A 16,532-nucleotide genomic window follows, 5' to 3' on the forward strand; every position below is an offset into this window, starting at 1 on the left:
AGCTACTCAGGAGACTGAGGAGAGAGGATCCCTTGAGCCCAGGAGGTCCAGGCTGCAGTGAGCTATGATTATGCCACTGTACTTCAGGCTGGGTGACAAAGAGAGACCCTATATTTAAAAAAAAAAAAAAAAAATTAAAAACATTTTAAAAGAGCTTCCATTTATCCTTCTTTCAACTGCTTCACAGTCTTTGTGGAATGAAACAGTATATGCATCTGTAATAAATATCAGGACTGCAGCAGTTCTGCCCTGGAGCAGAGAGGGAATGGGGAAAGGAATATTGGCCAAGCTTTTTCTCCATTGTGACTCGGGGAAGGTCTTGACCCCTAAGGAATCTCTCAGGGACTTGGATCAGATGGCCTCTCAGACTTCTGCTTGGGAGGATTACTTTAATCGTTTCTGTATCTACAAGCATTCACTGGATCTAACAGCTTTTCATACGGGCTACACAGTTGTTAGTATGGCAGCAGAGGCCCCTACAGTATTTTATACCACAGCTGTTGTCACTTTCGTAGTAACCATAATCTTAGGTCAGGTTTTTATTTCATTTTAAGAGGCTTTAAATAAGAACATCCCTGGTGATAAATTAAGTTGACAGGCATTTCCTTTTATTACAACTGAAAGGAAGACATACATATCCATCATGTTATTTGGTGTAAACAACTTATGAGTACAGTAATAATTCGTGTAGCCTAACTAGACGACAATTTCACAGAATTAACATGCCATGACTATATACTACAATTCACATACTCTTCTTGAAGTTGTCTTGTTAACTATAATATAAACTCTTAAATTGAAACAAATCTATAGAATGACAGTAGATACAAACTTCCTCAGTAAATTTTACCAGTATAAAAACCTACCAGCTGGCTCTTGCAGTTGCTCAGAGTAAATATGTGGCTTCTGTGTATCAGGTGGCACTATGCTAAGATAACGACAAGCAAGACAGAGTGAGTACACTTAAAATATAATAGGCAGACAAAAGTTCAGAAACCATTCTTCAAGGCATATTCTCCAAGAGCCTCTGACAGGTACCACAGTCTAATATCTGAAGAAAAGGACAGGGAGGCAAAGAAACAGACCAACACTTTAAAGAGTGAGGGGACTCTGACATCCACTCCTCTAACTATGGTCAAATAAAAAGTAACATCCGGGACTACATGGTGGGACCAGCCATGGGGATTTCAAACAGACTATAAAACCATGAAGAAAACTGGGCTCTCTAGTGCTCCTCTTCTCACCTACTTCTTTTAAAAGTAGTGTTTGGGGGTAAATCTACAACAAGCTAAGTCATTTGTTCACTGGGTTCCTAGATATCTCTGAAAAAGGAAGAGAAAACTTGGGCAGGACTATAAATGTTTTATTCTAGGCTCCAGGCTTTAAAAGGGAGGCATAAAAGGAATCTTAGGATTTCCTTCTATTGAACCTATTATCTGTGTTCTAATAATATTATCATAACATTACACATAGGCTGGGCACCGTGGCTCAAGCCTGTAATCCCAACACTTCGGGAGGCCAAGGCAGGTGGATCGCTTGAGCCCAGGAGTTCGAGACCAGCTTGCATCTACGAAAAACACAAAAATTAGCCGGTGTGGTGGTGCGCACCTGTGGTCCCAGCTACATGGGAGGCAGAGGTGGAAGGAGATGGAGGTTGCAGTGAGCCATGAACATGCCACTGCACTCTAGCCTGGGTAACAGAGTGAGACCCTGTCTTAAAAAAAAAAAAAAAAAATCATACAAAGAAAGGCATAATGTATTTTTAACATTAAAGCCAAACTACTAGGGGGGAAAAAGTAAATATTCCTTACTCAGTGTGATACAATTTTTTTTTTTTTTTTTTGAGACGGAGTCTTGCTCTGTTGCCCAGGCTGGAATGCAATGGCACGATCTCAGCTCACCACAACCTCTGCCTCCCTGGTTCAAGCAATTTATCCTGCCTCAGCTTCCCAAGTAGCTGAGATTACAGGTGCATGCCACCACGCCCAGCTAATTTTTTTGTATTTTTAGTAGAGACAGGGTTTCACCATGTTGGTCAGGCTGGTCTTGAACTTCTGGCCTCAGATAATCCACTCACCTTGGCCTCCCAAAGTGCTGGTATTACAAGCGTGAGCCACTGCACTGGCCTCAATGTGATATAATTCTTATCCTTAGCTGCTGTCACAGTAGTTAAATAATTTCTACTAAAAACACTATTGTATTATTGTTATTATTAATTGTTTGACAAGACTGCAGAGTTAACAGGTGAAAGACGGCATTGTGAGTCACTTTTGGACACATCTAGTTGGAGAAAAACTTTCTGTCCCTGCAATAAAGAGTATCTACAAGCAATTATTTAAAAAAAAAAAAAAAAAAAAAAAAGCTACTTTGTTGAAGCAAAGCCTCAGTTGTTACAAATAATGTTTATATGTCTACAATTGTTCTCTCCCTCGGAGAAGCAATATACTTGGAGGTCACAACACCTCACCACCCGACTTCTCCATGGCCCTCAAACACGGATTCTACAGGCTTTCGATAACACTGTTTATTATTACCATCATAAATTAAAAATATATGTACTCAAATTATGTTTTATTGTCCGTGAACATGAGGTTCAGGAGGGTTAGGCAGTTTGCACAAGGGTTTCTAGCCAAGAAGCAAGAGGGCCAGTATGCAGACCCATCTCTCTGATTCTGGAGGTGAGTGCATACCACCATGTTTTCACCCCCTCCCCACCACCCTGGCTTGACACGGCTCCTGCTATAACATGAACACCCAGACCCATTCCTGGTTCCATTTCACAAACAACACAATTGTGCATCCAATAGAAAATATCAGTCACAACACAGAGAAACAGCAGCCTCCACGTTTCATCTCTTATGGTGGTGGTGGTGCCCTACCAGTATTCTCCGACGATGTCACTGCCACTACCACTGTGGCTATTACTGCAGAAAAAAAAATTATCTAATATCATGGTGGTACTGACAAGCTCTAAAAGTGGCCAAAAGGCGGGTTTCTTTTCCCTGGAAAGAACAGGGTCCCATAAGAGAGTTTCAATGGAAAGCGAATGCCAAAAACCCTCATAAAAGGCAGGACACAGCTTTCCTTCTTGCAACTAGTCATCTTGTAAAGAAAATAGATGGTAGGGTTAGTGCACAATATTCATAATGAAACGTAGAAGAGGATTTGTGATAAAAATAAGTATCAAAAGTGACAACAGTTAGCATTATGCAGAACATAATCTTTCTAAGCAGCTGTGTGCCAGGGAGAATTTGCACATGTGTTTGCAGGGCATTACAAATAAAAGAACTTATGCCAGAGTCATTATTTTCTACCTCTAGAAAATGCAGCTTGAAAAATATCACAAACAGAAGATAATGGCTCATATTAATCAGCCCCACTATGAAGTGGGTCAGCAAAGCCAGCTGGTCCCTTGTCCATCGTAACCAAGTGTAAGAGCTGCAGCTGTGAGAAAGACTGCAACTTAATACTGCCTGACCAGTAAGACACTATTTCAGAAATACAACCAAGCCAGAGGATGGCAGAGAAGGCTTCAGTACCAGAGACACTACCAGAAACTATAGAGCTCCAGCTGAGCTCTGAGGCCAAAGAAAGGGATACCCTACTATGCCTTGATAAAAGAAAGATTCTTCTACCAAAAAACATAAAGCATGCCAGCTGGTTAATCACCTAAGCTGCACAGACAACATCTGAATACATGAGGTCGCTGGGCCTGGTCAGACCTCATAAAGAAGGGATTGGTGATATCTTTCTGTAAAAATATTTTAGGCTCTGTGTATTATATGATCTTTGTCACAACCACTCAAGTCAGCCATTGTAGTACAAACGCAACCTTAGATAATACATAAACAAATGAGCATGGCTGTGTCCCAATATAACATTATTTACAAATACAGGCAGGGGGGTATAGTGTGCCAACCCAACTTAGAAATGGAGTTTCAGAAAAACAGGTGAGGTGACATTTGACCCTTTTAGAGGGCAACAAACACCAATTACAAGATAGCCTTCGTCCGCACCCACATCACAATTTTTTTTAATTTTTTAAATTTTTATGGGTACTTAGGTGTGTATATTTGTGGAGTACATAAGATGTTTACAAGCATGCAATGTGAAATAAGCACATCATGGGGAATGGAGTATCCATCCCCTCAAGCATTTATCCTTTGAGTTACAAACAATCCAATTACACTCTTGAAGTAGATTTTTAAATGTACAATTAAGTTATTATTGACTATAGTTACCACATTGCGGTATCAACTAGTAGATCTTATTAAATCTATTTTTTTGTACCCATTAACCATCCCCACCTCCCCACCCCCGCCCCCAACTACCCTCCCCAGCCTCTGGTAACCATCCTTCTACTATGTCCATGGGTTCAATTCTTTTGATTTTTAGATCTCATAAATAAGTGAGAACATGTGCATACTGCAGTTTCTGAAGGAACTAAAACACACTCTGGAAATGAGGCAGAGGCAGAGGTGGCACAGTTCTGTTGTATTTCCAACCCTAGCTAAAGACAACTGTCTGTATTGTGCTCTTTTACTAGCATTATAAAGATTGAGGACAATTTTGTACTAGACAAAGTGTCATTGTGTTCCATCTGAGGTTAGTGACTTGCTCTGGAAATTAAAGTTAATACATCAAAGTTTGAGACACTTTGATACAGAGTGTGTATTTTTCTCCATAACTAAGTTAACTGACTTGGTACTGCTCATAAGGTAAATGTGGAAAGGAGCCAAAAGATTATAACTATTTTACATAAGAAGAAAGGGAAAAGCTGAAAAAATTTCAAGCGCCAAACGTTAAAAGCCATCATGCCATTAATCAGAGGCTGGTCACGTTTTCCTTTTCTAGAGTGATACTTTGATAAAGCTGTGGCACAGATTCCATGCAAATATGCAGGCAACACAATAAGAGAGCTGAATGATTATGTGAATCCAGATCAAAGGCATCCTGCTCTGCTCTTGGAAAAGGGGCCTCTATACTCAGCTCTGCAGGGCCTGAGTCATGGTCCACTGCACTGCATGAAAAACGAAGGGTGAACCAAGGACAAGAAACAAAACAGCAAACAGCTTTGTCTCTATTCAAAGGTAAAACCAAAAACCTACTGACACAACTGTGCATCAGGCATTTCATCTCTCTGTGCTTTACCCTACCTAAGGAACTGATTACCTCTTTCTCCTATCACTGACCAAAAACTGACACTATTAAAACTCTGTGCCCACTCCTACCACCCCACAGTAGAAGAATTTCTGCTAAAATATAGAGAGGCATTCAGATCTTGGCTCTAGTCTGGAAGCCCAAAGGCTTTCACCATCCAGTAACCAGCAATGGACCTTTTATGCTCCCAGCAGATGCACCTGTTCCTGAAGGGGAGGCTGAGGGGTCTAGCCACAAAATTCCTTTAGTACATTATTGCTCACATTAGCAAACTAATAAAGAGTTCCTACTCTTCCAACAGGAAGTCCCTGATGCCTCCTGCAGTACTAGAGACTGAAGCAAAATAATTAGGACCGGATTCTAGCCTTTAATTCCCAATTTGCAATATTCTGTTCCTGGTCAAATTACTTGACCCAAAATTGAACTAAACAAGAATTTTCTGAATTTGCCAAATACTAAAACCCATGAAATAGGGAGTGGGTACATGAAGTCTGCCCATTCAGAGATTCTCAACTGACCTGACAACAGTTACTGGCTTTCACTCTCCATTGTTTGGCTAGGTACTTTTAAGAAGTTACATAGAATGCTAATCATTTAAATTAGAATATCTTAGCCTTGTAAAAGCTGCCTTTCACAATTTCCTCAAAGTTATGAATCCAAACTCCAGAAACCTGCACATTATTAACATATATAAGAATTTTTCATATAATTTTATAGATAGACCAATAAGGCCTCTCCTTGGTCCCCAGGCTAACACATCGTGAACAGACAAATAAAAAGATCATGTCTCAGACTTATCAAGAGTAGCTACCAGAATAGTTCATTGTCAATAAAATCCTTCATTTTATTCAATATAACAAACAATTATGAGCTGATATGTGCAGGAATTGTGCAGAGTTCTATGAAAATACAGACATAATTAATTATAGCATAGCCCCACTCTTCCAGGAACATAAAAACAAACATACTATGAAGACATTGATGTGACCGAGTACTAAGCAGAGATTCCAAGAGTCTCAGGAGAAAAGAGGAGAAAGTCATATGAAAGGCAGCCCTGCTGTTTGAACTAGACTCTGAAAGATACATAGGATCAGAATCCTATGTATCTGTGTATGAAGAGACAGAAGATATGGAGGAGACAATTCAGCTGAGAATGTATACTGCCTGACTGGTTTGATGTGAGCATAGAATGAGGTGAAGTATCCATGAATGCAGTGAAGGAAGAGAAAGCAAAGAAGTCCTACGCGCAAGGTTTGCTGATCCCCGACAGCTACTTCTGAAACCTCAGAGAGGCTGAAAAGGTAAATTCAAGATGAAGACTTTAATATAAAAACTAGGTATGCGGTGACTTTGGAGAGCAATTTCAGCTAAATGGCTGGAAGAGGAACCAGATTTCCAAGGGTCAAGAAGTGAATATGTAATGATGATGAGGCAGCAGGAAGCAGAGAATACCTTTCAAGTTTGGGAGAAGAAAATAGGGATGATATGGTGGCATATTAGGAAAATCAGTGTATTCACTATTACCCATAACTAATTCTACAGTTGACTTCTTTAAAAACCCTCAGTTCTCTCGAAGGTCACAAATCATATCTGAGGATCAGCAAGAAAAGGTCAACATGAATTGGTAAAATATTTGTATAACATGGTACACTGAGACTTTTATTTGAAACAAAATATTACTCCCTTAAATACACATTATTTTCAAGATGAGCTATCAAAATCAATTTTATATTTCATATTCTAATAAAAGAAAACTTTATAGTCTAGGCAGCTTAGAACAGCCTCCAGAGCAATTTGAAAGACAAAGAGATTGATCAGATTATTGCATTGCAAGTATTAAATGTTTCTTTTGAAAATAAATGCAAACAGCCAAGTTAATTCAAACCATAGGTCAAAGGAGAATAAATTATGTTTAAATCTCTCAATTTCATCTTCAAAAAATAAAGGCAGGAAAGCCTTTACTCCATCAGAATCAAAACTGCTGAATAAGCTGGTGATTAAATACACAGACCACTCTATATTTCAAGTGAGAACACTCAGGCTATCTTGTTTGAGTGAAAGGGAGATGTCTGATGCTTTTCGTAATAAATATCCATTCATAAAATAAGCTAAAATGAACAAAAATGATCTGTTGCCCACTCCAGCTATTTTACAGAAAAACGTTGGCAAGGGATTTTCTAACATCTAAAATAGTAAAGTATCAATTAATCATGAAAATGGCTCAGATAACGCATTACATTTTATCATATTCATCCTGCTGCCTTAAACCATTTTTAAAATGACATCACATAAAAATTCAAGTACCAGTCATCTAAAGAAGCAAAATCTTTAAAAATATTAGATCTCCCTCCCCCGACTGCAAACCGTGCTCATTGTACAAATGTTGAGTAACAAAGACTATCAGAAAGAAAATAATAACCACTTCTAGAGAACCACATTTAACCTATTTATCTTATGTTCATCTTTCTAAGAGCACTTATGTCATTGGAACAAATACTGTACATGATCTTTCTTTTAAAACATACTCTGGGGCCGGGCACAGTGGCTCACACCTGTAATCCCATCAGTTTGGGAGGCCAAGGCGGGTGAATCAACTGAGGTCAGGAGTTTGAGATCAGCCTGGCCAACATAGTGAAACCCCGTCTCTACTAAAAACACAAAAATCAGCCAGGCGTGGTCGTGGGTGCCTGTAATCCCAGCTACTTGGGAGCCTGAGGCAGGAGAATAACTTGAACCCAGGAGGCGGAGGTTGCAGTGAGCCGAGATCGTGCCACTGCACTCCAGCCTGGGCAACAGAGGAGACTCCATCTCAAAAAAATATATAATAATAATAATAATATATATATATAATAATATATATATATACTGTGAACAATTTCCCATATCACTAAGTATTAGCCTAACAACACTACTGAATGGTTTCATACTGTTTTCCTATAAAACTGTACCATGATTGATTTATTTATCTAACCCTTTACTCTTGGACATAGGCGTACCATCAGGTTGTTTTGCTTTGCTGTTTTAAATAACTCTATGTTAAACATGTTTACATATACCAATAACTATTTCTACATCCTTAGGTCAACTTTTTAGAAATAAAATGTCAGGTTGTAGGGTGTGCAATTTGTAATTTTTCAAATATTTTCCTCAAATTTCCTTTCATAAAGATTATATCAGTTTACAATATCACCAACAATGTATTTTTTAAGCCCATTTAAGTTCAGCCTTATAAACTCTGGTTATTATATTTTTTACATATGAGCTAAGTAACAGCAGGGTCAATTTTCAAAAATCACATTGCCATACCCCAATATTAAAGGCATAAAGAGAAAAAAAATCTAAACAAACTTAAAATGACAAAAGATCAATTTTCATAAATCATATATTTATAACATGTGTCATTTAAATAATATTGCTATTGTTTTCATGACTTCATACCCAATTCACATACAAAGTACTAAGTGAAGTAAATCATACAAATTTTTCTCTTTTAATTATAAATGAATTTGGGCATCTCTACGCTACATGATTAAATGCATGAAATAGGTCAATGACAGTCAGATTCTCAATACAGTTACGTGTTTTTCCAACGTTATGTCTAAACTGTATACCATGGGTAACTGCCCTGTTATAATTATCTATAGACTGCACAGAGTTTAACACTCGGCTTAAATGGTCAGTTCTGGTTACAAGAGATACTCAATAGCTCCCACCATAAATACACACTCTTAACTCCAGTTCCCAAGACATTCCTCTCTTTCATAGAAAGCCAACTCCCAACAAAAAAACAAAATGCAGCTAGTGGTGCCCATAATCTCGTGGGATGTATCAATCTCCTTAAGGGCACCGGAATGTAATCAGATCATGACTAGAAGAAACTGATACTGGGCTTCAGAGTCCAGAAGACAGAGTTTATTATCAGGTTTTAATTTATAACTCAAAAGCATATAAGGACAGGGAGAGATGTGTTAAAGGATACAAAGTTACAGCTAGATAGAAGCAATAAATTCTAGTGTTCCATACCACTGTAGGATGACTATAGTTAACAGAAATATATAATTGCAAATAGCTAAGAAGGAAGACATTGAATGTTCCCAACACCAAGAAATGATAAGTGTTTGAGATGATGGATATGTGAATTACCCTGACTGATCACTATAAATTATATGTATTAAAACATCACTATGTACCCAATGAATATGTACAATTATTGTCAATTTAAAAAAAATTAATAAAATAAAATTTAAAAATGTTAAAGAATGAATAAATGAATGCCTCCCTTCAGAGATGGCAAAGAATAAGTACTGTAAAGCTATTCCTCCTCCCCCCAAAATTCAAGTATTTTCTGTTATCTGAAACATTTAAGGAAAGGTTCATGGCATGACTACTAAGGATCTGAGATTTTAACTCAGCCACAGCTTTTTGATAGAGCAGTCAAAGAAAAGATACTGAACCGGATGAACCATGAAAAGGCATATGCACCTCCTTAAAGTTATTTATTAGTTAGTTAACCATAAAAAAGTATGCTTTCTCTCCCTGAGAACTTCAACTTTTATGTAAATGATAATAAACAGCTACAATAAACGTTATCAGGAGGGAACATTGGCTAGCTAGAAGAGCTAGTTTTGAGTTTAATCAGTATTAATAAACAGAATACAGAGATAACCTCACTTAAACCAGCATTTGATGATCTTCTAATCGCTAAGTGACAATGAGGCAGCTTAAATTTGCTTTGAATTTAGTAGGGATCCATATTAACAACTGTCCAGTACAGGTTTTCACATAAATACTTCCCCTCAAATCTATCAACACTCTAAAATCTGTATGGATGAATTTGCCCCATACCTAGAGGCTGCACTCTCAAAGACAGGGAAAAATAAAACCAAAAACAAAAAAGCCTAGATCAGTGTAATTTTCTTCATTCTAAACATAGATTTCTACTTACCATGATTATTTAAAATGCCAACATTAACAAACACAAGGGAAAAATCATAATGAACTATAGAAAGAATAGTTCACATCAATAAAACCTCTGGAAAGGAGAATTTAAGGTTCAAGACAACCTTCTATAATAAAATTTGTTAATCATTTCAAAATATGTATGTACCTCGAAACATCACATTGTATGCTGTAAATACATACAATTTTTATTTGTCCACTATATCTCAATAAAGCTTGAGAAAAAAAAAAAAAAACACGAAAAGATACTCCCATCACCAAAAAAAAAAAAAAAAAAAAACCACCACATGGGTGGCCAGAGAAGTTTCAAAAGTTAACTATGAAGAAATGTGACTCCTTGTGCTAAATAAGCTAGTTATACTTGAGCCTTAAATCAATTAATGCAGGGATCTCAAAAATCCAGAAAGAACATCAATTTATCTCTGATTCTTTGGCTTCATTAACAAAATAAAATGAGGAGAGTGTCATATCATCACCATGTCAATACTATTTGCCTTTCTAGAAGGTCACTTTTATAAGTACGCGTATTTAGAATGAAATCCTACTGTTCAGATAAATATCTACTATAAGAAAAGGTGCTGCATTTCTGCTGAAGAGTTATTTGAAACTAAAGAATGCCACCAAAGTAATGGCTGAATGATTCAGGTAGTTTTGCAAATTTATTCATATTAATAAGAAATAACTATGTAAGTCACAAAACAGTTAATGTTCTTTAATGCAGTTAGTAATGCTTCAGATTATAAATTTCAAAGACTGATTCTACAATTAATATCAAATAGGTGATTATTTCTTTTCAGATGTAACCATAAAAATTGGGATTCAATATACAAAGCTGAATTCTGATTCAAGTGAATAAAGTGACACACACTGTAGTATCTCACCTAGAAAAAAACAGGAAATCAAATTATACTTAGAAGAATAAGGAGAAGTAAATCTGTTTTGAATAAGGGACATATACGAGACTGACAAACCAATAAAAAAGAAATGAAAACCCACACAAAAATGCAAATGCTTATAAAAGTGTACAGCAATGGTTCTCAGTTCTCATACACATTATAATCTCCTAACAAGCTGGTAAAAAAAAATATCAAGGAACAAGCCACACACCCAAGATTCTGACTTACACCAGGATGGGTCTCAATACTGATTAAAAACTCCCTAAATGATTCTAAAGCACAGACATATTAGAAAATGACAAATAGGTTAGGGATAAACTGGGTTCAGGTTATTTGAAACAATTTCAAGTAAACAATTTGAAATACAAGGACCTAGAGGAAAACTAAGTTGGTCTCTGCCTCATACCATACAATGAAAACAATACTAGATGGTTTTAGAAAAAAATTATAAAATTTTTAAAAATCTAAATGACCATGACTATGACATTGTAATATACAAAGCCTTTCTGAGCATAAAACAAAATGCTGAATACAGACAATAAGAAAGAAGACTGGTAGTTATGATTAACCTTATCTGAACAAACAGCTCTTCTTATATGCATTAAGAAAGGATTAATGCTAACAGGAAAATGAAATATAAAGGACAAAAAGGAAAGAATTTTAAAAACATAAAATGACTACTAAAGATGAGAAATTGTTCAGTTTCTCATGTAAATAAATGTATTGAAAAATTTCCATTCTTTACCAATAAAATTAGAAAAAAATAGCTTTCACATCTACAGCTATTTAGAGTACAGAGGAATCAGAACAGAAGTACGGTTGTAGAAACTCTAAGGTGACATTCTTCAGAGAAATTTGGCACAAGTGAATGTAAACACCTCCCAGAGATTACACTGGGAAGGACCTAGAAATGTATTCACGTGGCTATATTTGTTTTTGTTAATTTACAAAAGTACAACATTTTCATTTGATTCTGTTAAACACCCTGACCTTTTCCATAATAATCCTTCCCTTCACTATGACTTAGACCAGTTGGGATCAGAGGAGCTGCTGGAATATTTGGGATCTGGCCAAGAAGCAAATGAAGTGAGATGCATTTATTTTGAGTTTAGAGATATATTTTAATTTATAAATAATAAAAAGGCAAAAACAAAGAAAAAAGTAAACAAAAATAATAAAAAGGTTTTAGAATTATTTAATAATTCAATTAAAGAAAAGTGAAAAAGACAAGTTTTCTGCTGATTGAACATAAAATGACAACATTAAAAAATGTAAAAGAAAATTCATAATGAACTATAGAAAGAACATGAGTGACATACTGATTATAAACTCAAAGAGTATATTCAATATATTCAAATATTATTCACTGTGTATGCACACAGACAACATAAACACACGCACACAAACAAACACCTTGAAAAGTCTCAAAATATTACAACTCACACATCACAGAAACTTGGTAGAGATTTACCCTAAATCTGGGTAACAATCCTAAAAATCTGCATGGCATACAAATACCAAGTTGTGACAATAAAAGAAATGTTTTAAAACTATAAGTAATGCTCTCCAAAAATACGTTAAATAAATCAAAAACTGAATCATCTTGCCATATTCTCTTCAGAAATATTACAAAATTACTGCAATGTGAAGAGGAGATCAATAATAGGTAGGAACAAAAAGTAAAGAAAAATGTCATGGAGGTGTGTCAGGTACATCTCTATATAATTAATAAAAAATAAAATTAAAATGTGGTATTGATATATTAGCAGAACCCCACTTTACATATCTTACTTTCGGAGTCAGAAAATGCAGTAAGCATAATTTCTTTAAATACAGATTGTCAAAATCTCTCCATGTATAGTATCAATTGCAACTACTTACTTCATCTCCAATCCATATGATCCACTAACCCCCTTGATTACACAAGCAATACCATAGGATCATTCTCATCTAATGACAAATGAAGTGACTGGACATAACTCATTCAATTTTTCATACCAAGGAATTCATGCAAATTTACATTCATTTACCACAACTGAATTGTCATTTGAATGATATAAATTTTGCCATTAAATACCAAAAGAAAAGACATCTGGACCAAATAAAATATCATAAAATCTGTGAGTTCCAACTGTGCTGCTTCTGATTTGTATGGAATTAAGTACAGACAGCCCAGCTCCTCCTATGACCAGGAAAAGTTTAAGCAAACATTAAGAACACATTTTGCCTAAGATTCAAGACCTTAACATGTTATTTCCACTATCTTGAAAAATATTAATAAGTACCTTAGATTAAAAGCCAAGCTCAATCAGTTACTATTGTCTATATGTAGTAAAATCCTGGTTTTAAATAATATTTAAAATCTAAAATATAAATTCATACAAATATTATCTCTAAGTAGTAAATTCCATCTTTTTTTGATAAATTCTCAGATTATAAATTTAGTAGCCCCATCTTTAATCTTCTCAAGTAAATCCTACTTAAAAGGTGATGATTTTGTCAAAATTAATTAATTTAAGCTTACAACACTTTCTCCCTAATCATAAGTTCAAGACACAAACATTTAGGCAAATAAATATCAATAAAAAATACATCAATGCTACTACTAAATGCTTTATAATCCACAAATTGCTCTGAATTTATGCTGCCCAAAATAATATTTATATATACATTTTCACAGCCAGGGTGACAGGTAAAATTGGTTAATTGTTTCAAAGGAAGGATGAAACTGGTAGTAACAGAAAAAAGATAAATTACATTCATGTTATATTATTGTTTACCTAAGATCAATTGACTAACAAAGAAAAAATGAGAGAGAAAACAAGCTTCCTTGAGTGTAAGCATTTTCATGAGTATGTGAGCATTTTCGTGGGTATGTGTAAGGGTCCGTGGGTTCGTTCAGTGAGTAAGAGGTGGAAGGTATGTCTGTGGCTGTGTAGAGCAAGAAAGAGAGTGAGAAGCAGATCACATAAGGTCACTGGATGATCACAATGTAGAGCAAGACAAAAACAAGATCACTGCATAATCACTGAAACACATGCAAAAATAAGAACACTATACAAACCACAGGAATAACCCAACACCTCTAGTTCCAGCTAATTTGAGTAACTCCTACGTTTTTGCTAATTACACTTTTACCTTGCCCCAGTCCCCTTGTTGTATAGATAAAATTAAGATACCAGATCATACAATTGCCCCCACATTCTGCCAGCATCCAATCCAAACCAAAACCACTCTTCTTTGAACCCTTCCCCTAACAATACCTAAGCAAGCCGAAATCTACTAACAAGCTCTTCCTAAGATCAATGATTGCCTGTGCTGTGCTGTTTCCCCTGTTGCACAGAGGCAAAAAGAAAAAAACTCTACCTTCACAAAAAGTGTGTTGCTGGTGGATTTTAGAGGACATTTACAGAAAGAATATTCAAGTTAAATTTTTATCCCTAAGTAACCTATATATTTAACTTTCACAATGAAAATGAGTGCCAAAATACACAGCAGTTTTTATGTATTTGATTATACCCTAATTTAGGTGAAGAAAGCAAAAAGATGTGAGCCAAAATCTAATGAGTCACCAAAAGACATGCGCAGCTCTTTTGAACAATGTACTCAAACTATTAAAAGCAAGGGCCATTCCATAACTGATGTGCATGAAATCCTGCAAATGAAAAGCAATTTGGAGAACAGAGTTTAACACCCCAGCTTCCAGACAATTAAAGGATAAACTACCACTATAATATTAAGCACTTCCTGCACTACCTAGGCCTTCTGAATCTGGCATAAGTTCAAATGCAAGGATGTTCAATCAATAAAGATAATAAATTCAGATGCCAATTCAACAGCACCCTCTGCTTGCAGATAATTTAATTTCATTTTAGAGGATTTCCTAACCCAATACATAATTTGACAAAATCTATCTTTTAAATTATGCAGCTAATGTAACCCATTTAAGATATATAAATTTAAGCTAACCAGAAGGAATACATTATGACATTTTTACATTTAAATAAGCCTGACATGACTGAAAATTAGCAAGGATCCAGGTAAAAGTCTGTCTGGAGTTTGACACTGATCTCCTGGCAGCAGGGCGTAGCAAAGTGAATCTCAGACTTTAGCAAGCATGAGAAACATCTGGGGACCCTGTAAAAAAGATTCTGGCTTAATGATTATTCAAGTGAGGCCCAGAAATCTGCATTCTTGACAAACATTTCAGTTGTTTTGACACAGAAGCCTTCCATTCCCACTTCTACACAATGCAGTAAAGTATTCTATAGCAGCAGACTAAAGTGTTTCCACTGGGGCAGATAATTATTTGTGCAACTTTTTTTTTTGTTTTTTTTGAGACAAGATTTCCCAATGTCACCCAGACTGGAGTGCAGTGGGGCAATTATGGCTCACTGCACTTTTGACCTCCTGGGCTCAAGCAATCTTCCCACCTCAGCCTCCCAAGTAGCCAGGACCACAGGCACACGCCACCATGCTCAGCTAACGTTACCCAGGCTGATCTAGAACTCCTGGGCTCAGGCGATCCTCCCGACTAGGCCTCCCGAAGTGCCAGGATTACGGGCAAGAGCCACTATACCTGGCCCTTATTTGTGCAATTTTAAAGTGGTGTTTTAACCAAAGAGAAATGCAAAGTTTGTAAAATAATTTTCCTCAAATGATAATGACTTCAAAAGACTTACAAATCTTTACAGAAAATAAATTAACTACTTAACATCTATGCTCTAAAAATGACTATAAATATTTTTGTGGTTAACGGGAAATCACATTCAATTGTTTCCAACTTGAATAACAGAGGTAAGAAAAAAAAGAATAAAAATCGGTTAAAATTCAATCAGAGGCCAGGCTCAGTACCTCACACTTACAATCCCAAAACTTTGGGAGGCTGAGGCAGGAGGACTGCTTGACTCCAGGAGTTCCAGACCAGCCAGGGAACCATGGTAAGACCTCGTCTCTACAAAAAACTTAAAAAAAAATTATGCGGGCAAGGTGGCACATGGCTGTAGTCCTAGCTACTCAGGAGGCTAAGGTGGGAGGATCACTTGAAACCAGGAGGTCGAGGCTACAAGGAGCTGTGATCATGCCACTGCACTCAGCCTAGGTGACAGAGTAAAACCGTCTCAAAAAATAATAATAATAAATTTGATCACAGAGGTAACCACTGCTTAGCATTTAAGAATATCCTTTACTCCCCCTATGCTTCCTTCTCTATTCCTTGAGTTTTGCTTCATTATATAAAATATCAAGGTAAAATTGTCAAAGGAAAGGCAGATCGCTACTACGTGAAAGCCTTCATTTAAGGAAGTACACATTGTAATAATTACAGAATCCACAGCCCTAAAACAAAGAAAGACTTGCAATTAGTTCACAAACCCCACAGGAAGAAGTTTCATAACGGAGGGAAAGCACACATGGAACAGCCTATATTGCGTTCGAGCCATCCTGGTAGCAGAAGAGCAGTGGCAGCAGTGGCATGCCACTACACCTAACATGCAGATGAGCCCTATCTCATATCAA

The 16,532-nt window shown here is 36.3% G+C and overlaps 1 protein-coding gene across 16 annotated transcripts in view; it reads right to left on the reverse strand.

The window, feature by feature from the left end:
• Nucleotides 1–16,532, reverse strand: part of KDM4C (lysine demethylase 4C) — a 412,741-nt gene that overhangs the window by 215,350 nt on the left and 180,859 nt on the right. The gene's annotated exons all lie outside the window — the stretch shown is intronic.

This window comes from Pongo abelii, chromosome 13 (genome assembly GCF_028885655.2).
Source record: "Pongo abelii isolate AG06213 chromosome 13, NHGRI_mPonAbe1-v2.0_pri, whole genome shotgun sequence".
In the NCBI taxonomy this organism is placed as follows: Eukaryota; Metazoa; Chordata; class Mammalia; order Primates; family Hominidae; genus Pongo; species Pongo abelii.